The sequence below is a fragment of the Castor canadensis genome, chromosome 4 (genome assembly GCF_047511655.1).
Source record: "Castor canadensis chromosome 4, mCasCan1.hap1v2, whole genome shotgun sequence".
NCBI classification, from domain to species: Eukaryota; Metazoa; Chordata; class Mammalia; order Rodentia; family Castoridae; genus Castor; species Castor canadensis.
This window is the reverse complement of record NC_133389.1, coordinates 88,323,715-88,350,719: the sequence shown is the minus strand read 5'-3', so window position 1 is coordinate 88,350,719 and position 27,005 is coordinate 88,323,715. Positions and strand designations below refer to the sequence as shown.

Sequence of the window (27,005 nt, the reverse complement as noted above, 5' to 3'; positions counted from 1 at the left end):
TGATATATTTGATACATTGTAAGAACTTTTGTAAATGCCACAATATACCCCCGCTCAGCACAACAATAAAAATAAAAACCCAAGGTTCTTTTTCTTCTGAAGAACTAGTGTCTAGAATGGCAGATGCTGGGTTAGGCTCATGGGCAAAAAGTCTTTAGAGTGATGCTGCTGCAGTTGGTTTTCTCTGGAGCAATTCTGTTAACTGAGTTTTGCTTCTTCATTTAATATAAAGCATCTATACTAAAATGTTTGCCTTAAAATGTTTTTGTAGACTTGGTATTTGGAAAGCAAAAGATAGTTCAGGTTGATGAGGCTGAAGGGAGGTTTGCAGATCTCATTCATAAGAAAAAAGAAGAAAGAGAGAAGAACTGGCAGAAACGAAGGGAGCAGCAGCAGTTTTTTAGGATGGTACTCAGCTGGTTCAAGGTACAGGTGCACCCATATCTCCGTTAGCATTCAACACAGTACATCGGAGAAGGCAGCAATAGCAGATGAGCCCCATCTTAAGATTCCTGTCAAGGTAGGAAGCCTGGACCCTTTCTCAGTGGTTGCCCAAACAGTGAGAAGGTGTGGAGGACTTTTGTGTGGAACTGTGTTGCAGGCTACTAGGACATCAGGTCCTCAGGAAAAGCCAACTGCCTACCCTGATCATTGATTCCTCTTCAACCTGCTGGACTAGGTCTAAGTCTAAAATGTCCTTGAGAAGAGTCTAAATATCTTCATCAGCAAGGCCAAAAAATGCCTTGGAGAAGGGACTCTTAAATTACTATATCAGCCCAGCCTCCCCCTTTTTGCAGGTAAAAGGGGATTCAGAGCATAAGGAGAGTGTCTGATGACAGACAAGGGGAACAGGAGCACTGGGGCAACAAACACCCATCACTCTAGATCTGTATTTATCCCCACTGGAAGGGTCTGTGGAGGTAGAGACACTTGGAAAGAAAAGGGGTAATAATGAAGGTTCTCCCTTTACCTGCTGGATAGGGGCTCACTCAGGCAGCCTACTGTATAAGCACTGTGTTATGTTCATTTTAAGTGTTGATCTCCAAAATTCATGCACATACTTGTCACATTTCTCCTGCATGATGACCCTGTGGTGGAGTCATTTGAATTGAAAATCAGTTCCGGTAAGCACTGAGGTGCCAGAAGCCTCATCCAGGAATAGGGGAAAAAAGAGAGGAGGTAGCGATCAACTGAAGAGGGAGGGAGCAAGTGGTGCACACATGGATCACAAGTTCCCTAACCATCAAATCTAGCTGCATGGTCACCTCAGCTGTGTATTAAGGAAACAGGATTCACAATCTGTGTCATTGTCAAAGTCACCTCTTCCAAAGGTCACACTGAAGCCAGTGTCCCATTGAAGGCCAGCTATGTTGCTTCTTATTCAAGGCAAACCCTCCCGTTTAGTGGTTAGGGAGCACATATATCACAAACCATTAAAACTGCCAGTTTCCATCCCTTTCACACCATTAGTAAAAAATATATATCATTAAAGGAAGTGAGTTACAATATAAAAATATGGTAATTCAGACTGTCAGGTCACAACTGACAGCACATTCAGGAGGCTGCATTCCTGAGCTGTCTCCAGAGACCTCATATTTAGTGAAAAGATGTTTCCCAGAAAAGTTTTCATAAATATTCTCCATGGGGGAAAATGTATATTTATCGCTGCATATAAAAAGAAGTCTAAAGCAAATGTTTTAGTAGCTTACTTCTCAGAAACTTCATGGATATTTTAATCCATCGCTGGGAGAATTTTTCTTACCAACTTTATAATAAGAGTCAGGGAACCTACAATGTTTTTAGCAGCATTATTTTAATTTATTTTTTTCTCCCTTCATAGTCTTCCCTGAAGCCACACTCCACGTCTTAATTCTGGTGTTGGGGAGGGGTGTCAATAGTATTTTCTATTTCCCATCTTTTATGATGCTTTGACACGTTGGGGTTTTGCTGGCCCTGGAGAGACTGCTCTCTCAAGGTTGGCTAATTCCTAGAGAGAGCTAATGATGAGAATCAATCAACCCAAAGACCATGCACCCAACCTTGTTTATCAGATCCTTAAACTTGAGGCAACCGTCTGTCTAACCTAACCATGCCAGCATAAGATACCAGACAACTGGAGATGGCCCCAACATCCCCAGCATCTACTGTAATTATTCAAAGTAGCCTATCTTAAACCTGCATTGTTTGCTTACTTATCTTGCCCTTTCCTTCCTTAGAAAACCACAGTAAGGCTCTTACTTAATCTTCTCCTGGCTCTCTCTGTCTCTGGTATGGCACGCCTCTTTCTCTTGATAACTGTGAGTAGTAAACCATGTTTTCAATCTCCTGATCTGCTGATTTTCCTCTTGGAGGGAGTTGGAGACATGTTTCATGAATTTACTTTCCAGTGGCTCAGAATAGTAGATTTAAGGATTATCCTTCAAACTATATATAAATAATTCTAGTGACTACTACTTTATTACATTTGATCTCAGTTAAGATGAGACTTTTTTTTTTATGGTTCAGTGGGTCATCCGCCTACTGTCTGAGGAATACTACCCACTGAGGATAAGTTTTGAAATCTAGTAGCCATGAGGAGAAAAGTATATGAAAAACAAAATTAGAAAGGTTAGGCAGGGCAGGACCAGACCAGTGTGGACATTTAGCGAGGACAGAAGACTATAAAAAGAGTCAGATTGAGGGAAAAGGAAAAAAACATTTATTGCAGGTGGAATAGAGATGAAGAAAATGTTGTTTGATACAATTCCTCCCAGGCAGAGCACTGGGTCCTGATGAATGGTTTGATAAATGAGCCAATAAGCAATAAATGAGCAATGTGTTCATCTCCAGAGACTCAGAGATGAAAAATGCTGAGGTGCCTGTGTGAGCCGACTTGAAAAATGGACGTCAGTAGAAAATGGGCAACAATGACTTAATGTACATGCCTCACTGGTAAGTTTAGGGGCTGTATGAGTAGAAAGGAGGGGCCATCAGAGAAGTCATTGTTTAGAACCAAGAGGCCTTTGCCTGGAACACAGTGGATAGAAAGGGAAGGTGTTTTAAAGATGGCTTGAAATGGAGCAAAAGAGAAAATGAGCCAGCAAATGGTTTATATGGGACAATTATATAAAAAAATTTATTAATTGTGCTAAAACCTATATGATGTAAGTTTAGTGTTTGTTTTCATTTTAGCTGCACAGTTTAGTAGTGTTTGGTATATTCACAAACACAACAGATCTCTAGACTTGTTTTTACTTATTCACTGTTTTATTTTAATGCTTAGTCACATATTAGTTAGGAGTTCCTTTCTTGGAATTTCTGATCATACAAAATAATATGTGAATCAAGAAAGGGATAATGTGTTTTCTTCAATTTTGTCTTTTCAAAAATTGCAATTACTCAGTTGTCCCTAATCATTGATATTAATTTCTATTTTCACACAGAATTTACATATTTATCTCAGACTTTCTTAACCCATTCACGAGTTATAGGGCATTTGGGCTATTTCCAGAGTGTGGCTGTTGTGAATAGTGCTGCAATAAACATGGGTGTGAAAGTGTCTTTATTCTCTCTTGACTTACACTCCTTTAGGTACATGCCAGGAGTGGGGTCACTGGACTGTTTTTAGTTTGAGGAACCTCGGTACTGCTTTCCATAGTTGTGCTAATTTATGTTTCTAACAACAGTGTATAAAGATCCCTTTTCCCCTGCATCCTTGCCAACATTTGTTGTTTTTGTGTTGTTGATGATAGTTGTTGTGACTGGAGTGAGGTGAAATCTCAATGTAGTTTTGATTTGCATTTCCTTTATGGTTGGGAATGTTGAGCATTTCTTCATGTGTTTTTTAGCTATTTGTACTTCTTCCTTTGAAAAATGTCTGTTCAGTTCATTTGCCCATTTCTTCACTGGGTCATTGATTTTTTGAGAGGTTATTTTTTTGAGACCCCTGTAAATTCTGGTTATTAATCCCTAGTCAGATGTGTTGCTGGCAGTTTTTCTCCAATTCTGTCTCTTCAGTGTGGTGACTGTTTCCTTTGCTGTACAAAAACTTTTTAGCTTCATGCAGTGCCATTTGCCAACCCTTTCTCTTAATTGCTGAGCTATGGGGGTTCTATTCAGGAAGTTATTGCCTATGCCTATATGTTTCAGTGTTTCCCCTATTCTTTCCTGTAGTAAGTTTCAAAGTTTCATTCTTGAGGTTATGATATTTGATCTAGTTTGAATTGATATTAGCACAGGGTGAAAGATAGGAATCTAGTTTTAGTTTTCTACATGCAGATGCCTGCTTTCCAACAACATTTGTTAAAGAGGCTGTGTTTTTCTCCAATGTATGTTTTGGGCTCCTTTGTCAAAAGGAGCTGTGTGGATCTATGTCTGGTCTTCTATTCTATTCCACTGGCCTTCAGGTTGTTTTTGTGCCACTACCATCCTGTTTTTATTACTACAACTCTGTAATATAGTTTGAAGTCAGGAATTGTGTTACCTCCAGGGTTGTTATGGTTGCACAGTATGCCTTGGCTATGTGAGGTCTTTTGTGATATATGAATTTTAGGATTGACTATTCTATCTCTTTGAAGAATGTCGTTGGATGTCAGTTGCATTGAACACATAGATTGCTTTTGTTAGTATAGTCATTTTCACAATGTTAGTTCTGCCAATCTATGAGCATAGGGGCAGATCTTTAGAACTTTTTCATCTTGCCAAACTGAAACTCTATACCCATTGAACAGCAACTCATTATTTCTCTACTCACTAGTCCGTGGTAACACCATTTTACTTTTGATCTCTATGGATTTGATTACTTTACTTCATATAAGTAAAATCACAATATTTGTTTTGTGACTGGCTTATTTCACTTAATATTGCCAAAGTTCATCTATGCTGTAGAGTATATCAGAATTTCTTTCCTTTCTTGGAGTTGAATAATATCCCATTGTATGTAGTTACCACATTTTGCCTCTTCATTCCTCCCCCCAATGATTCTTGATTTTCTTTTGCTATTTGCTATTGCAAATAATGCTACCATGAACATGGGTGTGGACTTATGTCTTTGAGATGCTGCTTCCAATTCTCTTAGCTAAATAAGCATAGGTAGGATTGCTGGATCATTTCATTTTTAAAGACACTTCTAGTGACTGGGTGTTAAAAATTGGATGTGTCCAATATTGAGGTCAGGGAGACTGATTGAGATGTTCAAGCAAAAAACAATAGCTGCTTAAATTAAGGTAGCAGAAGTAGAGGGGAGTGAATGGGTCCCATGTAGAATGATCATGACTGTGCTGAGTTGTTGAGTGGGAAGGAGGAGGGAAGGCTCAATGGTGAGGCTTGGGTTTCTGACTTGGGTATTGGGTAGATCTTGGGGCCTGATTTGTGAAACACAGGATGAAGAGATGGCTTGCATCCTAATGATGCTGGATATGGGAACTTTTGACTCAGTCAAAGTAGAAAGGAAACTAAGACAAGCACAAACACACAGGCAAAAATTTAGTTGGGGGAGAGGGAAGGGGATTTCAGCTCAAGCTGATGAGAGCTGAGAGAAAAAGAGAGGGAGAGAGAGAGAGAGACAGAGAGAGACTGAGAGAGATTGAGAGGGATTAAGCAGCCTCCAAACAAAAGAAGGGCAAAATTTGTATTCACATATAGGTGCTAGTGGTGGGCAAAAGTCCAGGAAGTATTCACTGGTGAGGGTTTTAAAAGATGTTTTCTTACTTGTACAAATGTTCTGGCTTTGAGAAAAGGAAAGTCAGCTTATCCCAAGAACTGCTACTTTTTTTTTTTATCAGCAACCTGCCACCCTGCACAAACATCTGGGCCTTGTGATAAGGCTGGGTTGCTTACAGCTGCTGAAATAACAAAGGAAGGAGCAGAAGAAAACACATACCATGAGTTAAAAAAATTTTTAAACTTAAAAGTTTATTTTTAATTGGAACATAAAAATGTTCATATTAATGGCTATTAGGTGATGTTTCAATGCATGTATAGGTTGTGTGATGTTTATATTGTTTAAAAAAATTTTTATTGGCATACATTAATTGTACAAAGGGGATTCATTATAATGTTTATAACATGCATATAATGTACTTTGATCAAAATTGCCCCATCAGTTTTACTCTTAATTTCCCTTTATTCTCCTCGCTCTTTTTAAGCCCTCTTTTAGTGGGTTTCATTACGCTATTTTTACATATATATATATATATATGTAAATATATATGTATATATTTACCCATCACCCTCTGTTCCCTTCCCCTTCCCACTGTTTCCTCCCAAACAATTCTGCTTTTACAATCATATGATGATGGTGGTGATGATGATGATGCCTGGATTACACATGCAAGTGAAAACACAACATCTGAGTTTGGCTTATGTTGCTCAAAACCATCTCCAGTTCCATCCATTTTCCTGCAAACAACAATTTCATTTTTTATAGCTCAATAATACTCTGCTGTGTATGTAGACCACATTTTCTTTATCCATTCATCAGTTGTTGTGCACCTAGGCTGATTCCATAGTTTGGCTGGCGTAAATAGTGCTGTTATTTACAGACATGGGTGTGCAGTTATCTCTAATGTATGGTGACTTACATTTCTTTGGCTATATCCCTGAGTGGACATACGATGCTTTTAACAAGTAGGAGGTGAAGAGTCCAGGGGTCTGTTCATCGTCTGTCTTTTGTTGTGGTCCCAAAGACTACCAGTTTATTGTTGGAGATGTTATGGAGAAAGCATCCTGGTTTTTATGTTGTACCTGTGGTCAATTGTTTGGGATAGTGAAGGGGTAAGGAAAAACACATCCCATACTTTTAATGGATAAGAGGCTATAAGTTAAGGTCTTAGTAGTACTTCTGCTCTTTGTCTCTGTTGTAGTTTGGATATGAAATGTTCCCTAGAGGCCCATGTATTGAAGGGTATATTTCCAAAGCAATATTCAGAGGTGAGGCTTTTGGGAAATGATTGAAAAATGAGGGTTCTGACCTAATCAATGGAATAATCCATTGATGAATTCACAATGTTATGCCATTGTTGGGAGGTGGTGGAAATGAGGGGATAGGACCTAGTTGGAGGAAGTAGGTCAGTGGGGTGTGACTTTGAAGGGTGTATCTTGACCCAGGTCCTTCTGTCTCACACGAAGCAAGCATGTTTTGTCTAGCATGCACTCTCTGTCATGGTTCTTGGCTTCACCTCAGGCCCATAGAAATGACCCAAATGACCGTGAACTAAAACCTCTAAACTATGAGCCAAAATAAAGTTTTTCTTTAAATTTTTTTGCAGGTATTTGTCACAACAATAGAACACTGACTCAGTCCCCATGGTATTCGATGACTGTCTCACTAAGTGTGCTTTGGAAGGTGCCTCAGGCAGCAACAGGGAAGCCTGAGGGTAAAGAGATTCAGCATCACAGTCCCAAGGAGAGCCTGGACCAGGACAGCAGTGGCATGACTGGAGAGGAGAGCCCAGATCTCAAAAGGCAGCTGCAGGTAGAATCTGGAAGTTTGGTGAACTTTGGGTTTTATAGAAGAGATGGGGGGATTATAGAAGAGAAGAGATGTTGCTCAGATTTTTGATGGAATTTTGATCAGGTGGATGATGACTTGAGATTAAAATGTCTGGGATTTTCATAAATGTTTTGCATAGATTTTTTTTTTGGCAGAACTGGTGTGTGAACTCAGGGCTTTGTGCTTGCTAGGCAGGTGCTCTAATGCTTGAGTCATGCCTGCAGCCCACTGCATAGTTTTTGATAATTTTATTTGGAGATATCTGTAGAATATGTGTAGATATCTAGCTGTGAAAACTGGAATATTAGTTTAATAACTTTTGTATTTAAAATAAGTTACTTCTTATAAATTATATCTTAAGATGGGGGAAAGGGCTACAAATATGGGTTTGAAGGTGAGAAATGAGGTCAAAGGATAAGGAGAATTTAACTAAGGAAGGCAGAGTAAAGGTTTAAGGATAAAAACTGTTGGAACATCAATGTTTTAGGGGAAAGTAAAAGAAAAAAGCTGAGAAGGGATAATGGGAAAGGTTAGGAATGGAACAAAGGAGAAAGTAGTGCTGGAGAAGAAAAGGAAGGAAGGTAGAATAGGGCAAAGATTTTTGGAGTTGGTAGCTAAATGTGGACTAAGGGTATGTGAACAGAACTGATGTGAAAGAGGAGAGTTACCCTGTCCCTGCTTTTAGCTGTTTAATAAACCTTGTAAGCGTGAGGTTTTCCTCAAGTTGATGATGGCATATTTCTGGTAGAAAAACATCTATATAGATTTAGTGGTTTTCAGTTGGGGGAGGGATGATTTTTGTCTCCTGAAAGATACATTTTTAGTTGTCACAGTCTGGCAAGGGGGTGCTCCTGGCACCTAGTGGATGGAGACCATGGATGATGCTAAGCATCCTATAAAGCACAGAGCAGGCCCACAACATGGAATTATCCAGATTGATATAATGAGAGACAAGACAGAGAAATCCTGCTATACATTTGTCTTTCTACAGCAAGAACTGTCTGCCACCACACAACATTCTGGCTCTTTCTAGTTTGTGGTTCAACAGCAGGGCTGTCTTTGAAAGTGGGTATTTGAAAGATTCTGGACAGCCAGCCCACCTTTTTTTCCAACTCACTCCATCTGTACATTACTGCAGTGATTTTAGAAATAGTTTTCAGTAAATGCTATAACACACTAAAGGGAAGTATATTCAAAGAGTTACATGTCTGAAATCAGTAAGACTTCTCTCTACTTGTTGCTTCCATCCCAGCTGTGAGTCCACTCTTTAGTGTACAGGAGTGCAAACAAGTCTTCTAGCTGCACCTAGAGTTCTCTTTGAATCCCTGGTCCTGCTGATGTGCCAGGGATGGCTTCAGGGTCCTTGAATTCTTTATCACACTGGAGAGTTTTTTATTTTATTGAGAGCATTCACTAATAACTCCGTTCCCTAGAATCCAAACAGCATTAATATCTTACCACTAATTCCCTTGAGTCCTGTCCCTGAGTCTCATTTCTTCACTAGTGGGATGCAGCGAGAGCAGGAACACAGAATGCTGTGTGTTCATACCATCTCTCTCCCTCTTTTTTATTTTTATCAATATAAATTTTCAATTGGCATAATACGATATACATTTAATACATGTATACAATGATTAGATCAGGGTAATGGGCATATCTTATTGTCTAGGACAATTTTTTTTATGTGTGTTGTAAACATTCAACATCCTCTCTATTAGCTAGTATGAAATATTCAATTCATTGTTTTCATCCATAGTTATCCTACTGTGCTGCAGATCATTAAAACTTATTCCTCCTATCCAACTGCACTCTGTACCCATTAATCATTCCTCCATGTCTCCTTCCCCTACACCCTTCCCATGCCCTGGCGACCAATCTTTTAATTCTCTATTTTGAGACCAAATTTTAGTTCATCTCAATATCTGCTATTTATCTTTCTGTCCTTGACTTATTTCATCTAACATAAGGTCCTTCAGTTCTATTCATGTTGCTACAAATGAGTAGAATTCATCTGTTTATGGCTGAATAACATTCACATGTTCATACGGTCCTTGCCTATGTGCCTATCTCAGTTTGGTCTACTAACTCTCAGAGCTCATGGTTAGTGAGTCCAAGTGGGGGCTCCAGAGCTGGACTACCTTGGTTAGAACTTGCTTCACCATCCTTTAGTTAGAGAGCAAGTATGGACAAGTGATTTAGTATCTCTCTTGATGCTAATTCCTCATATGGAAATTAAAGATAATGATACCTCCTTCAAAGGTTGCTTTGAGGATTGAAAGAGTAAATATGTTCAAAGTGCTTAGAACAGTGATTGGCACATGGCAAGTCCTCAAAATAACATTGACAACATTAGCATTAGATATTGTGTTTCAGTTTTCCAGGGCTGCTGTAACACAGTATTGTAAACTGAGTAGCTTAAAATAACAGAAATTAATTTTCTTATGGTTCTGGAGGTCAGAAGTTCAGCATAAAGGTGTTTATGAAGCTACACTCCCTCTGCTGGCTCTAGAGAAGGACAGGTCCTTCCTCTTCCTTTCTTCTGGGGATTGCTGGCTGTTCTGAGTGTTCCTTGGCTGGTAGCTGCAACACTCTAGTTCTTGTCTCTTTCTGTGTGTATCTTTGCTGTGTGTATCTGTGTGTCTATCTCCATCTCTCCTTCTCCTTCTATGCATACCAGACATTAAATTAAAGGCTTACCTCTGGTCCAGTAGAACCTCATCTTAACTCCTTATATTGGATTGGCAGAGGCTCCATTTCTAAACAAGGTCACATTCTGAGATTCAGGATGGACATGAATTTTGGGAGAACACTATCCAATCCATGATAGTACCACAAAAGTTTATCAACAGATTCATGTCGATTTAGCAAGTTCTTCTCTTGGAAAGGAAAACCCATTAAAGTGTTCACCTGTTTCATAGAAATTTTCAGATTTGATTCTTTAAAACATTTTGCATGTTAAAGCCCGAACACCATCCTGGAATGACAATTTACAAAAAATAAAATAAAAAATAGTGTTTGATTTGGACTTCCTCTGGCATGAAAACTGGCAAGGAGTGGGGATGAGAAGAGGCTTCTGAATCCAATTCTGCCCAGCAACTGTCCACTCATGAGGTGAGAAACCTCCATGAAATCAGCTCAGCCAGAAAGATATTCTGTAATAGGAATAAGTTACTTTTCAGATTCATGCTAAATAGAGCTGGACCTATGTGTTCAGAACTCTGAGTTCACAGCACGCTAATGCAGCACTGGGAAGCATGTGAAATACAGTGATGTCTGCTAATCCTGTTTATGGACAGAAAAGCCATACATACATTTCTTAAGGTGGGTGTCCCATCCCCCAGGTTTCCCCATGGGGGAGACTGGCAGGTGCACAAAATTTATCTGTGCATTACCAGGATACGCTGCATGAAGTTTGTAACTTGTCTTAGTCCAAGGCAACTGCCATATCTTTTCCATTCCTGTCATGCATGAGTCCCAGATGATGCTCACCAAGTCAGTATCTGAAGAGTCAAATTCATAGAATACCCACTCAACTCTCACAGAACCCATCTGAGAACACTTCCCTTCTTTATATCTGCTGATGGATGTCTTTGAGGGCCTATGTAGAACAATGGTTTTGAACCTATATATACCCAAATCACCTGGGAATCTTATTAAAATGGAGATTCAATATGTCCAGTGGGCCTAAGGTTCTGAATTTCTAACAAACGCCCAGGGGGAGCTTGTCTATGGCAGGGACAATGAGTGTGTTAACAGCAAGGCTCCATGCAAACATACTACCTAAGTCCTTCCCAAGAGGTCTGCCGCCTGAGAGAAGGCACTTGTGGACTAAGGGTCATGGGGTCAGAGAATGAGAAATGTATTCACTGTATTAGAAATGCAGTGTAGAAGAGAGAATGGCAAATCTGAATCTGGGAAGCAGGTATTGAAATTTAAGTCCTGGCTTTGCTACTGGGGGCCATATGATTTTAGAGGCATCATTTCTCCTGTTTAATGCTTCAGTTTCAGAGCTTGTACAAAGTAACTCTCCCTTTAACTACCTGTCACTTGAATTTGGTGAGAACCAAGGTGATGTATTAAAAAAAAAAATCTGTGGGAAGTGTAAGACATTGTTAAAAGTAAGTTATTCTTTGCCTGTAGGCTGTTTAGAGAATGAAAGACTGGCATTGGTCCAAGTGAGAGCACATTAAAACCATTAGTGGTACATCTCTACATGTCTCTTTGAGAAATGTATCCTTTAGGGTGCTCTAGGACAAAAACATGTTCAAACATAAAGCTTTTACCAATAACTTCTAGCAATTCAATATATTTAGCATCTACTCAGCTTTTTGGATATACAAAGCACTATCCTTGGGCTATGGATGTATCAAGATAACCCAGGCAGGACTCTGGATCTGGAGGAGTTTAAATCCACGATGAAAGATACATTGTGGTTCCAGATGGGTCCATGCATAGAGGATAGCGGATTGTGGGAAATGGGGGTGAGTGTCTTCATTGCCTGTTGCTACTTTGTATCCTGCTGGTCTCCTCCTTCCACTACCCTACTACTGTTTTGCCCCTTACCCCCGTTTCAGGGGGTCTTATGTTTATTTGGAATAATAAGAGCTAGTGGTGAATAGTGGTTGAAGCCAGGGATCTGGAATCCAACCACATGGGTTTGAAGCTCAGTCTGTATGACCGTGGGTAGTATATTTAATCTCTCCGTGCTATGGTTTCCTTAGGTACAGATGCTTTAGTGGCTACTGCCAGGGTTTGTTGTGAGGATAAAAGTTGTGAGGAGTAAATATCAGTGAGTGTAAATAAATATACACACTCACACACACAATGCAGTAGACTCAAAATGAAAGTGACATTAGCACATGCACCAAGGGTGTGCCCATGTTAAGTACTGGAAAAAATACGGGTGCCTGAGGATAGAATGTCCTGCCCCAGCACCATGAGTTGGATAGCTGTTGGGGCTTCAACTACAACAGTGTGGTAACCTGAGTGGTAATGAGTGACTCCTGGTGCTTGACTTTCACACTTTGGTTAGGTTCTTCTACCACTCTCTGGCACCAATCACCTGGTGAATTGAGATGTCCTTTTTCTCTCCCTTGTCCCCTAGGTCAGAATGTCTGTCTCTTTTCCTTATTACCTTCTAAGATCACTGTAGGAAGACAGGCCACCTGATAGCATTGCTGAAGCAGCCTTTCCCTCTTATACAATTCTTAGACTAGCTCTAGGATGCACTAAGAATGCAATATCCTGAGATGAAGAGGAACTATTTGGAACATCCGGGCTGTCTTTGTTCCTTCTAGAGCAGGATGTTCTGGAATTCTCCAGTTCAGTGAGACCAGTGGTGCTTGGTAGAGTGCTCTTAGGATCCCTCTGCCACGGTATAATGTGGTACATGCAGTTGAGGCTCCATCCATTCTGGGCAGCTTTACTGAGCCCTGGAGGACTATCTGGCCATGGAATTTAGGCTTCCGTTCATTCTAGATGCCCATCTGTGACTAAAAATAGGCTTTACCTGATGCATTATAGGTGTGCTCTGTCTCACTGAATTCATGGACTGTGAGAGGAATGTTTCCCCACAGAGAAAGCCTAAGGTGTTGAAGAAAGAATGCCAGCTTAGCTTTCACTTCTTTCACGCAGGTTTGCTAACTCTGACTTAGGGGGATTCATTCATTCAGTCACTCACTCATTTACTCAGCAAGGGTTCCTGAGAGATCTTGCTTTTTTTTTTTTTTAAATCATTTCAGAACATCTAAGTCTATTAGGACACATTTCTCATTATTATCTGACAAATTCACTTATTTCCCTTTCTTGAAACAGTGTGGATCATCAGAATGCATTTGATTTTCCATGAGAATTTCAGCTTGGGAAAATAGTAAGGTAAGTGTGGCAAGGAAGTTTTGGTTATGTATTTAGTAGCTATATTATCTTGAACAAGTTTCTGAGTTCAGTTTTTCTTCCATTCGTTCAGAATGATAATACTTGTACTTAGTAGTTTGGACTGCCGTAATTAAACACCATAGACTGAGTATGGTATAGTATTCAGCATAAGTATATTTTCAGCGGAAGAAGTAAATTTTCCCACAGTTCTGGAAGCCAAAATTCCAGATGAGGGTCCAGCAGGGTTGGGTTCTGGTGAGGGCTCTCTTCCTTACTAGTATATTGTCATTTCTCTGTGTCTTCACACAGAGGCTGACTGGTGGCCACAGAATAAGTCATCTTCTCTACTTGGTTATTAAAATCCTCCTCTGCTGTACAGAGAGAGACTGGGAGTAGAGAACATTTCATCCCTCTCTTTTCTTCTTTGTTTTATAGGGTCTCACTGTATAGCCCAAGCTGGTCTTGATTTCTAGCCTCTTGAATGCTGGGTGCATAGGCTCATGCTATCCCTGCTCCACTTTGCTCCTTCTCCCTCTCCTTCTCCTCCTCTCCCCGCACCTCCTTTTCCTTTTCCTCCTTCTCTCCTCCTCACCCTCCTCTTTGTTTGTTTGTTTGTTTGTTTTTTACTATAATAATGTTGAACTCAGGGACTTGTGTTTGCTAGGCAGATGCTCTATCACTTAAGTCATCTCTCCCCACTACCCCCAGGTATTTTTCTAATAGTATTTTGTGTTTATTCCTGGGCCTGCCTGGACTGCTACTGTTCCATTTATGATTCCCACCCAGCTGGGAAAAACAGGCATATACTAGCATACCTAGCTTTGGTTGAAATAGGGTCTTGCTAACTTTTTTACCCTGGCTGGATCCCTTCAATCTCAGCCTCCCAAGAAGCTAGGATTATAGGCATAAGCCCCTGTGCCTGGCATTGTCCCTCTGTTTTTATAAGTACACCAATTCTTTCAAGTTAGGGCCCTACTCTATGACCTCTTTTAACCTTAATTACCTTCTAAGGCACTGTCTCCAAGTATAGTCATACTCAGGGGTTAGGGATTCAACATACAATTCAGGAGGACATAAATCAGTCCATAACAACATAAATGCAACTATTTTCAACAAGTTTCTTCCTCAGTGGAGGAGGCAGGTCCAGATGGAATCCACCTGTGTCAGCCTCAGTCCTCCCCAAGGAGAAGCCGGGCCTGAGCCAATGAAAACTCTCCAGTGATGGAGGAGTCCCTTTCCCTCTCCTGTCAGCTGCTACCCCAGTCCACAGAGGTGACCAGTAATTTACAGGCAGCAGGCAGGGCCTTGAGTCCTCCTTCCCCTCTGATCAGAAGACTCCTAGATTCTAGGATATATCAGCAGATGCAAATATAAACACCAGCAAAGGGTATAGGCTGATTTCTATCTCTAAAGAGACCCCTAGCTAGGACAATGGTATCCCATTACATGACTCTTATGGAATGAATGGCCACTTGCTTCCACCCAATAATTGAGAGGCCATTCAAGTGTTTTCAAACAACAGTCTGTTCCAAGGTGGCATTTCTGCTGTTAGAAATAGCAAGGGCCAAAAGGCAAGAATCATTTCCTTTTAATCATTTTCTTCATCTCTATTAAAAGCATATTTTCATATGCAATAAAGTTCTGTTTTACTGGGCACATCACTACATTTGTTTTTCGCTCCAGTTTTATTGAGGTATAATTGACAAATAGGAATTGTATATGTAAGACATGCAATTTGATGTTTTAACACATGTTTACACTGGGAAATGATCACCATCATCAAGGTAATTAACATAGCTATCACCTCATAGAATTGCCATTTTCTTTCTCTTTTTTTTCCTAAATGAAATAAAATCAACACTTTCCCCCATTTAATTGAGTTTATTGTACTTTTAGTTATTAAATGCAGATCTCTTTGCTAGAAGCCAATCTGGAGAATGTAAGAAATGAAAAACAAGCTTCCTGCTGCTTAAAAATTTCCAATGTTGCTTGAAAGACAAAGCAAATATATGTGAAAGTTTGACAGAAGATGGGACTTAACATCTCTTTAGTACAACAATGAACTGTCTGTCTGGACTTCCTTCATAAGGTGGTGAGATTTAAATGAATGAATAAAGGAGGTGGTAAGGGCCTAAGGCATATAGGTTGAATGGATGAATAAATGCATGTATGACAGCCAATGGGGCAAGACAGTGCAGTAGCCAATGAGAGTGAGGCACAGGACATATAGGAGCCAATGGGATGGGGCACTGTGGGTCTCTGGGAGAAAACCTTGGAGTATATACACACCTACATGGTGGAGCTGATAATGCAACTGAAGTAGCCAGCCTCTCTAGTATCTCAGCTTATCCCAACCCTAGGAGCACTTGAATTTCCTATCCATTCACAGAGCTCACAGATAAGGGAAGACTGGTTCAATTTTTCTGTGTCTTCCTACATTTTTTGCTTTTCAATTGACAGAGCAGATGGAAATCTTGTTTCTCAATTACCCAGTGTCCCCATTTGATCTGAGTACATCTGGAAGAAGATTATTTGGATGCATTTGTTTTTTGAAAATGAGAGAGAAAACAACCATAGAGTATGGGGTGGGACTTTATCTTCTTTTTCCCCCTGCCTGCCCCATTAATATAATTTCCCAAGAAAAACAAAGAAATAAACTCTTACAACATTAAGTCACAGCAGGGATGACTTCTGTTCCATTTTGCTCATCTCAAAATAAACTTAATTTATAAGGACTGGGAGGGTTACAGTGATATTCTGCAATGCAAATAAAACACAGCATGAACACAGGAAGAAAGTTTTGTGTTGTAAATATACTTTGGAAGTTCAGAGAGGCATAAAAAGTTGGGGCAGGCATTAGAAATGATTACTTTGGAAACAAATTGCAATTTTCCATTTTTAAAGGAACATATGTCACTACAGTTTTCTCTTCCAGGAATGACTAGATGGTGGTCTTTAGCCAGTTTTATGCCCTGATTGATTTGGCTGACTGTGTAAGGTCTGAGATGCCAACGATGATACTGCTCTTTGGTATTTTCATGCCCACTTACTTCTTTCTCCCAGTTTGGGTAGTTCAGTGCAATGTCCCCATCTATTATAATTCAACCATTTATTTCCTCTGGTAACTAAAAAGTGTGGAACAAGCCACAACTGCTTTACTAGGTAAAGCATGTTCAATCCTCACTTTTCCGAAAGTCTTGTTACAAGGCAAAAACAAGGACTGAATGATAATTTTTTTTTCCTGACCTTGCTATTAAATTTGAGTATGATATTTGGATAGTGCAAGGATGTAGGATGAGTTCTCAGCAAAGGAGTGAGGGCAGAAAGTTTGTCAAGGGCTCTTGCTGTCCCCCTTTCTGCCCCTGTCCTTTTCAAAACTCTCTCTAGGCTCCCGCCTTCCTTGTTCTTCTAGTTAGCAGGACAGCAATGTGATGATTGCGTTCCTGCTCAGGTATGACACAGCAAGCTAGTAATTTTGAAACTGTTTGTATTTATTAAATAATGTCTGCAAAGGGTGTATGTTAATTGAAAAGTGTATTAATGGTGGAATTTCAGGTATAGTTGGAATGGGGAAAAGATTCAAGGATATGAAAGTTGTCTTGATACTGAAAAAAGATCTATCAGCCTTCAGGAGATCCAAAATGGTGGCTAGGGTAGGGTGCTCCATGTCACCAGAAACCTCCTTGAGATGTCAGAGCTACACTTGGGTAATTCTGATTGCTCCTAGCCAAAATAATAATAACCATCATATTAGATGCAGATACAATTCAAAGACTGACCTTAAATTAGCCTTTAATTGAACCTAAGAGCTGCGACAATCCCTCTGGCCCTTGGGGGAAAAAAGCCCCTCTCCTCCCACCATTTCTCCTTTTTTCTTTTCTCTCTTTCTTTTTTTCTCCCAACAAGCAGAAGACAGAGCATTAATCAGAATCAAACTCTGTGACATCCTAGACCCCTTCCCTGTGAAAAGCCTTCCTATGCCATGCCACACTCCCTATGCCAGAGCCTGTCATCAGGCTACTTGCATGAAACTGCAGAAAAAACAGGTGAGCATCATGCACTCTCCTACCCATCCCCTGGGGAAAATAATCCAGTGCAGCCCCTGGGCAGACTGACCCGTAACCCACCCCCCCAGCAAAACTGAAAAACATAAACATCGAACTATAATCTAACACCAACAGCAGAGGTGGGAGTGGAATGCTGAACCTGTCCCAGAGAATGGGGATGGGGCAAGGAGCCAAACTCTCAGCACTGAACATTCAGTGAACTAATGAGCAGGGAATACTCTGCAAGCAATAGGTATAGGCAAGGACTTCCTCAATAGAATCCAGCAGCCCAGCAACTAAGAGAAAACATGGACAAATGGGACTACATGAAATTAAAAAGCTTCTGCAAAAAGAAATGGTCTCTAAACTGAAAAGACCAACCACAGAGTGGGAGAAAATATTTGCTAGCTATACATCAAAGGACTAATAACCAGAATATGCAGGGAGCTCAAAAAACTAAACTCCGCCCAATAAAGAAATGGGCAACTGAACTAAGCAGAACTTTTTCAAAGGAAGAAGTCCAAAGGGCCAAAAAACACATGAAAAAATGCTCACCATCCCTGGCTATAAAGAAAATATAAATCAAAACCACACCAAGATTCCACCTCACTCCTGTTAGAATAGGTAGCATCAAGAACATCACGAACAGCTAGCATTTGTTGCCCTTAACGCAGAGAAACTAAAGCAGATACCTTAAAAGCAACTGAGGCCAATAGGAAAAGGGGACCAGGAACTAGAGAAAAGGTTAGATCAAAAAGAATTAACATAGAAGGTAACACACACGCACAGGAAATCAATGTGAGTCAATGCCCTGTATAGATATCCTTATCTCAACCAGCAAAAACCCTTGTTCCTTCCTATTATTGCTTATACTCTCTCTACAACAAAATTAGAAATAAGGACAAAATAGTTTCTGCTGGGTATTGAAGGGGTGGGGGGGAGAGGGAGGGGGCGGACTGGGTGGTAAGGGAGGAGGTGGGGGCAGGGGGGAGAAATGACCCAAGCCTTGTATGCACATATGAATAATAAAAGAAAAAAAAAAAACACCACGAACAAAAAATATTGGTGAGGATGTGGGGGAAAACACATACACTGCAGGTGGGAATGTAAGCTAGTATAACCACTTTGGAAAACAATATGGAGACTTCTTAAAAAACTAAACATAGATCTGCTATTTGATCCAGCAATACCACTCCTAGGGATATACCCAAAGGAATGTGACTCAGGTTATTCCAAAGGCACCTGCACACCCATGTTTATTGCAACGCTATTCACAATAGCCAAGCTATGGAAACAGCCAACATTCCCTACTACTGATGAATGGATTAAGAAAATGTGGTATTTATACACAATGGAATTTTACTCAGCCATGAAGAAGAATGAAATCTTGTCATTCACAAGTAAATGGATGGAACTGGAGAACATCATCTTAAGCAAAGTTAGTCAGGCTCAGAAGGCCAAAAAATCACATGTTCTCCTTCATATGCAGATTGTAGACCCAAAACAAATGCAGTAATATTATTGGACATGGGTCACACACTTAGGGGAGAACATGCATGGGAGAATAGGGAAAGGAAAGAAGACCTAAACTTGAATGTGGTTGATGTGCTCACTGTAGAGAAGTGAATATAGTAATCTTAAATTGGCAGAAGCCACTATGGGAAGGGGACTAGGAAGTAATGAAGATGTCTGGCAGAGATGAACCAATGTGGGTGGCAATACAAAAATGCATGAAAACATTGCTAGAAATCTCTCTGTATCTTTACCTCAAACTAGCAAAAATGCTGTGTCTTTCTTATTATCTGCTATGTTTTCTCTTCAGCAAAATTGGAGAACAAGAGGGCAGAACAAATTCTGCCTAGAAGCAGGGGGGGGCTGGGGAGATGGAGGGTGTGGGAGGAAGTGGCCCAAACAATGTATGCACATGTAAGTAAATGTACAAATGATAAAATGAAAGAAAAAAGATCTATCAATCAATTACGTATCTATCTATCTATCTATCTATCTATCTATCTATCTATCTACCTATCATCTATCTGCCTATCTTTGATCTCCACAGTATATTATTTGTTACCACTAGATGGCTATGCTTAGACATTTGTGAGCTTGGAATCTCTAGGTGAAGACAGGGTATTTCCAGCATGTGTGCCTGTAGAATTCTGACACATCTCCTGCGGGTCCCATGTGTAAGGAAGCATCTGTTCATGGACAAAGTTTGGAAGGAGCAACATTTTTTTTTGTCTGTTGCATTCATCCTCTCTTTCTAAATTTTCTTTTCCCTGCATGGTGTTTGGGGACATTGGAATATCTTTTTTCTTATATTTGAGGCATAACTGAGGGACTAACCATTAGAAGGTCAAAAGTTTTAAATGAAAGCTGAACCCCAAAGTCAAATGGGGAGAAACTTGTTATTACATAGAATCAGTGAAAGAAACACTTAATGATCCCATTTAATTTTAAAAAATTATTTGAATTGATTTTAATAGCATTAAACATTTGGTGCTATTTAATGTAGGGTCGTTGCTTTAGTAATTATGGAGTCTCTTAGGTGACATAAATGAGGAGTTCTTCCCCTAGCAAATCTCACTGGACTATTTACCATGGGGTGTGACTGACCTGGAGATTGATTTGTCACATGTCTTCTTTCCATCCATTCGGTTCTTCTCTTATAAAATGATGGCTCTATCATTTCAACATAAAATGTCCCCATGTCCAATGCTGCTTTGTATCTATCAACATATCCAGTCATCATAACAACCCAAAGATGTAGGTATTGTTATAATCCTGGCCCCTTAGAGGCACAGAGAGGCTAAGCAACTTGCACAGGGTTACAAACCTTATGAGCAGCAGAGTAGGCATGACAGCAAGAGTGTCTGGCTTTAGATTTTAGATTGTTAATCACTCCAGCACTCTGTCTGTCACCCCCTCCTCACCATTGACTGTCTTATACTTCCCATCCAGCTCTGATCCCACTGTGTCCTCTACTGTGGCTATATCAACACTGGTCTCTTTCCCAGCACATCAGGATCAACTTCCTGGGGTTAGGAATTGCATTTTACATTTGTGTTTGCATTCCTTATAATGCATTGCTGGCACATAGCAGGTAAACAATGAAGGCCTGCTAACTTTATTATGAAACATCTTTAGAGTAGCTTTCTGGAAATATGCCTAGGGAAAATGAACTGGTACAGTCCCTGGGAGCTATTGTACACACAGTCCTCAGCCCAAGCAATTGGGAAAGAAGCCAGCTTTGGGCCTTTTCCACCAGGTTCTACTGGGGGAACTTGCTGGAATTCAGAGAGAAATTGTTTCTTGGCCTTTGGCTAAGATCAAATGTTGCATTTTTTCATATCAATGAGAGGCCCATGGTGGGTTTCTTATCTCTATCTTGAATAATTTTAATGTTGCCACAATGCAACAGGGATGCTGATAGAACCAAAGACTCTTTGAGTTATAAGAGTCCCTGGAAGGTTACTCCAGGCAAATGATTCTCTGACCTGCTGGACATGTGTTTATTTTCTTCTGGAAGATCTTTAGAGCCAATGGTGGCTCAGTTTTTCTCAGTTTCTCAGCATTATATCTCCTTAATTTTTATTCTTCCTTATGAAAACATGTGAACTTTCATCTAAAATTCAATACAATGTACAAGAGTTGGATTAAAAATAACAGCAGAACTCATACTTTAAAAGGAATATCAGGAATAGATGTTCCCAGGCACCTAGAATGTGCTAATTTAACACTTTTTCATTGTTCTTGGCTCTAAGCTTTCTACACCAAGACCAAAAAGTGAAATAAAGTTGCATAATTTTCTTTTTCAGATAAAAGAGATCCTACAAGTTTATTTAAAAGGAACATTTTGTCTGGAGTGAGCAATGAATTTTACCAAGAATGACAGTGCTTTAATGGACACCTCTTACATCAGACTGATCCCTGAGGCCGTTTTACCAAAGAATTTTCCATGGAGATGGAAGTTTATGTTATGACATCGTGTTTGTGAACAGAGCATAGAGGGTTTTCCAAGTATGTGCGCAAACGTGGCCACTTTGGTTCATTATAAGCACCCGGTGAGCACACAGCACAGGTACTACTGCCTTAATGTCTCTTGCCAAGTAAGCAGTAGGCCTGAGACTTAGAGACAGGGCTTCTACCCTGAATGCTGCATTGTATTAGGTAAGGCCCAAATCCTTGGCATTTTGAGGACCTACTATGCTGAGCCTGAAGCTCTCAGGAAATTCTGAATTAATTTCACCTATTAGAATGTCTCTGTCCATGTTCAGACTATTGATTATGAATAAAGTAGTAAATTGCCTACAGCATTGATTTTTAGTATTATGAAAATTCTTCATTGTTATCAGTAACTGGAGATACAGTCTCACCATTCTATTGAGAAAGAAGCAAGGTTTAAAACCTCTCTGACAAAAGTTACCCTAAATGACAGATAGATATTATTTTCTATCATTTTTGAAGGATCAAGGCTGGTTGTCTTCCTCTGGGCTGAAGAAGGTTGGAGACTGCATCTGAACTTGGAAGAGATAGTTTATAGTTGTAGGGGAGGGATTTGGGAAAAGCGGTGTTGGCACTTGGACCATGTACTGATTAAATCAGAGGAGGCCAGTTTTTGGTTAAAAGAAAAAAAGATATATAAATATCTCAAACATTGGCAAGACTATATTGTTTAGACTTGAAGATCTTTATCATTTATTATGAAAAAAATTTAGGACATGTGTTTCTAGCCAAAGACTGCCTTCATCAAAGAAGAATCATAATCTCAGTGCAACTTCTGACTTCAAACTTAGTTGCATCATTGGAATAGGCCCACTAGAACGAGTTTGCTACAAAATACGTTCTTAAATAGACCATGAAATTACTTTGTGGTCAGGCTTATTTATGAGAAATGCCAAATGCAACTGTCTGTTATGCAGTGAGAAGCTGAGCTGCTCTTTTGGACAATAACCAACCAACATGTTCAAGTTCTACTATACTACTATTAATTATTATTATTATTATTATTATTTTTAGTTTTTTCTATGTACTAGTCACTGTCCTAAGGACTTTATGAGTCTTAGACTATTTATTTTTCATATCATCGCTATCAGGTAGGTTTACAGTGAGCTTAATTACCTTGGTCAAGGTTACATAGTTATTAAATGGGAGAGCCAACATCCAATATCAGGTGTTCTTACATCATAGAGTCCATCAAGTGCAAAATATAGGAAGCGGGAGCCTTGAAATTCAAGTGCAATATGTTGTAAGAACTTTTGTAAATGACACAACATACCCTCAGTACAACAATAAAGAAATAAAAAGCATATCTAAAAAAATACAAGAAAAACTAATTTTATGGTAGCTGTTTGATGCTCCCAGGACAACTTTTCCACAAAGAATGCCTAATTTGGAGAGGGAATTACACAGGTGAGTTTAGGGTTGGAATTTTATAAACCCGACTCTCTTAATTTCTACGATTCAGAACTACAGAGTCTGATATTGCCTTGCATGTCTCTTTCTAGGGCATTTATGTTACATCTCAAGTTTTGCAGTAAGATGGGGCCTGTGCTTTTGGATAGCTTCCTGATCCAATTCCAATAAATAAATAAATAAATAAATAGAGCCAAATCAAGCCAAACAACATTGACAACAACAATAAACTTAGGTGCTACTCTTCAAAGAAAGGGAGACATTAGGGGAAGATGCAGATATGGCTGTCACAGCACATGTCCAACAGCATGCTTGCACATGGCCTCCTTTACCAAAGCAGCAACTAACGGTTAAAAGTCTTGGCCATGGCCATGGCCAAACCACCATTTAGATCTAGATTTGTTTCTGCCATGCAACCATCACTCTCTACTCTGATTTTAGCACTGAAATACCAAATCTCTCCCTCTCTGTGACCCATTCCAGTTGCCACTCTCCTCAACTGGAGCCTTATGATTTCATTTTCAAGTTGCTACAATTACTTTCTATATACCTTCCTTACATCCAATCCCTTTACCCTCTAATTTGTCCTATGACCTAATAATTAGCCTCTGTAGGACAGATTCTATCCTATTACCCCCCAGCTATAAAGTCTTCAAAAATTACCCAACTTCTTCAAAATCTGACCCTTACCTATTTAATTTTTTTTCCAGTGACTTTTTTGGACACTTCATTCCTCTCAACTAAGTATTAAGTTCCCTACTTCCTTACTATTGTTCTAAATGGAATATTTTCCAGGAGTATTTTAATCCTGCTCATCTCCTGAGGTTTACCTCAGGTGGAGTCTCTGTGATGCTGTCACTAATCAACTGTGTTATCACTATGCTGATGCTTTGTTCATAACTTCTTTGTATGCATGCAACATGGTTCTGTATTTGTGTTGCAGCAATCGAAACTAACTTTTTAGCTTAAAGAAAAAAGAGAATTTGTATAAAGATGTAGAAAGCATCATAAACCCCAAGGACCCAGCAGTCAGAATATTTATACACTTTCTCTGTCCATGTCTTTGTATGTTACTCCATTTTCTCCAGTCATCACAGATTGACCTTTTATATTTCTCTGTTCCACAAGGTAACCTTTTAGCTATAGACTCTGATATGATTTTCAGTCCAGTCCTTGATTCTCCAGATAGTAATATATGACCCGTATTAAGGATGTTAGCCATAGGTCCAGTAGACCTGGGTAACAAGTGACATTACCATACAGACATGGCTGTTGGGGACCATCTGGGGATGAAGGGATGAGTTTCTTTGTGTGTGTGTGTGTGTGTGTGTGTGTGTGTGTGTGTGTTGGCACTGGGGGTTTGAACTTAGGGTTTCAAGCTTGCAAAGCAAGTGCTCTATTGCTCTAGCTAAGCCTCCAGCCATCCATGAGGTCATTGTCAGAGAAATAATTCCAAAATATCCCTACTATAATCTGCACTAGTTTTTGAGGAGTTCAAGAATATAAATTATATTCTTGATTTATTTCCTTTTTTCCAAATTCTTATCTTCCCTAGGTCTAAATATGGCTGGTCACAAAGTGGTACTCAGTAAACTAAGACAATTTTGTTAAGGATGATACATAAAAAAGAGTTATGAGTTGTTAATGTTACTCTTACTTTTGTCTCAGATTTTCAGTGAGAATTCCAAAGTCTGAGAACAAACCAATTACTGCCAGTTATCCAGTCTTATAAGACAATGTGCTAGACAAGACCTCGTGGGCAGAATATGTATGTAAAGAGAATGTGAAGTTGGTTCTGCCCATTAGCCCATCACCCCTTTCAGCAACTACAGGAGGGAGATTGAAGATTTGAAAGAGAGGATGTCATTGGAGAGAGCTGAAAAGTTGTCGTCCATTTCTTCCATCTTCATCATACTTTTCACCTATTTTAAGCCAAATGCAGGGGGAATTCAAGGAAACTACTCAGAAAGGTTGGCCACATTCCTTGGATTTGGAAGACATAGACTGATATTTGATTCTTGCCTGAAATGAATAAAAGCAGGTGACTGAGGTTATGACTGGCCAGCAGCTCTGAGACAGCAAAATCAAGAGATGGTTATGTTAAGAGTAAATTGAAATTCTGCTGATGGTAGGATAAAGAAATGTATTTTCTAGAAAGATATGGGGATAATAGAAAGGAGATGGCTTGGGTAAATCTTTGTTAGTTTCTTTCCCAGCAAGCTCACTTGAGGATTCATAGAACCTTAGCTGAGAGATGAATTCTGGAAAGAGGAATGGGATTCAGATGTAAAGAACTATTTCAAGAGGTAACAAAACTGGAGATCAAAGGGGGAGAAATCCCCAGAAATAAGCAAACACATGTCAGGAGAGGAAGAGCCTACTTTAGACATATGCAATGACCAAAGAGGGTGACCAGTCCCCCACTCATCATGTTCACTGCAAGCTTCCAAGCCTGAGGTGGGTGCCTGCCAGATTGGAGAGAGAAGAAAGTTTAATTAAGCAGATGTTGGGTATTATATTGCTTCCTATTATTATTGTGTGACTGCAAGAGTGGACTGGATTGATGTTCCAGTGATGTAGTCATTGAACTTTTTCATATGTAAAGTTGATAAAGCAAAGACATTGTCTCAAAATTTTATCAAAAGAGGTAGTAAAGAATGACCCAGTTGTGAAGCTTATGGGGAAAAGGCAAGGAAAAATAAGATCAGTTTTTGCTTGCGTGCTATTAAGTAGAATTCATTCAATAAAACATAACTGAAGTTCAAAAGAAGGAAAGATCATTGAGGATGAGAATGATCAGAGAAATTATCATGGAAGTGGATGGGTCTGAACTGTGTCTTAAAAGGCTGGCTTGGATGCAGATATATGTCTGACCTTGTTCTTTCCTATGAAGCATTTATTATAAAAACTCATTTTCTCTGTTCATTGGTTCCTGGAAGCTCTGAAGATTCTGACACCAGTCAAATTGAGTTGGAGCAAATGGACTGTGCAAATCTCATGCTATTTACTGACCAGTAGACAGGGAGCTTAGCTTGACAGAAGCTTAGCAGTGACAATAAGCAATGTTACTTGAAAGGCTTAGCCTGCATTGTGAAGAGTCTTAGTAAAAAGCAGTGTTTGGAGAAACTGGGGAAAGGCCAACACCCAGGATGACATATTAGATAGGTTTGTGATGATTTAAAGTATTCATATTATTTGAGTTTAGATACGCCAAAATTGTTTCATCTAATACATGCCAGGGAAGGAGACTGAGAGAGCACATTTCTTCCAAAGAATTATCACATCTGATCTTATAAAGTCTATGAGAGGAAGTGAAGGATGAGGAATGCTTTTGTTTTTTGTAAGGAGATTTCTCAACTTGTTCATATTGATGCCATAATAAGTCATAGCCCAATAAGATTTTTTCCTGGTTCTGTGCCAGGAAAGAGATTCTGAATTCTCCCTCTATGAGGGTGAAGTTCTCCAGGGACAATGATAGGTGAATTTTTATCTATTTTTTTTGTTACAACATGTGGTAGACAACAAAAATGGCCACAAATTTTCTCCCTCCCTCCCTTTATGTCCTTTGGTAGTGCCACCCCACACTGACTCTGATTTTGAGATTAGAAATTAGTAGAAATTAAGGAAATGAAAGACAAGTAAAGATTTCAAAAGCCTTGTGTACTGGGACTTTTCTCTTTCTTTGCTGGGAAACTCTGAGACTACCATGTGCTTGAGTCCATGCAAGCTATATGAGCTGACTCATGTCCTCCTAAAATCCATATGTTGAAGTCCTAACCTCCAGCACTCTGTAGCGACTATATTTGGAGACATGCAATTTAAAGAGATTAGCGTCAAGTGAGACCACTAGGGTGGGTCCTAATCCAATATGATGGTGTTCATAAAAGAAGAGTGTATTAGTCGTTGGACACAGTGGCTTATGCCTGTATTCCTAGCTACTGGGAAGGTAGAGATAGGAGGAGTGTAGTCTGAGGTTGGCCCCAGGCAAAGGTAAAAGACCGTATCTGAAAAAATAACTAAAAGCAAAAAGGGCTAGGAATATGGCTCAAGTGGTGGAGCACCTGTTTTAGCAAGCACAAGGGCTTGAGTTCAATCCCCAGGCTGCCACAAAAATAAAATTATAAAATAAAAAGAAGAGTTTATTTGGACATAGGCACACATAGAAGAAGTACTATGAAGACATAGGGAGAAGTGGCCAT

General features: G+C 39.6%; 1 long non-coding RNA gene across 3 annotated transcripts in view; it reads left to right on the top strand.

The window, feature by feature from the left end:
- The window catches only part of LOC141422549 (uncharacterized), a 133,164-nt gene that overhangs the window by 79,442 nt on the left and 26,717 nt on the right, over positions 1-27,005 (top strand). For 2 of the 3 annotated variants that reach the window (XR_012447176.1, XR_012447175.1), the window contains exons 2-3: positions 7,248-7,453; positions 13,286-13,345. This is a non-coding gene — a long non-coding RNA (uncharacterized lncRNA). The remainder of the gene's footprint in view (positions 1-7,247; positions 7,454-13,285; positions 13,346-27,005) is intronic. The other variant, XR_012447177.1, reaches the window with a different exon arrangement.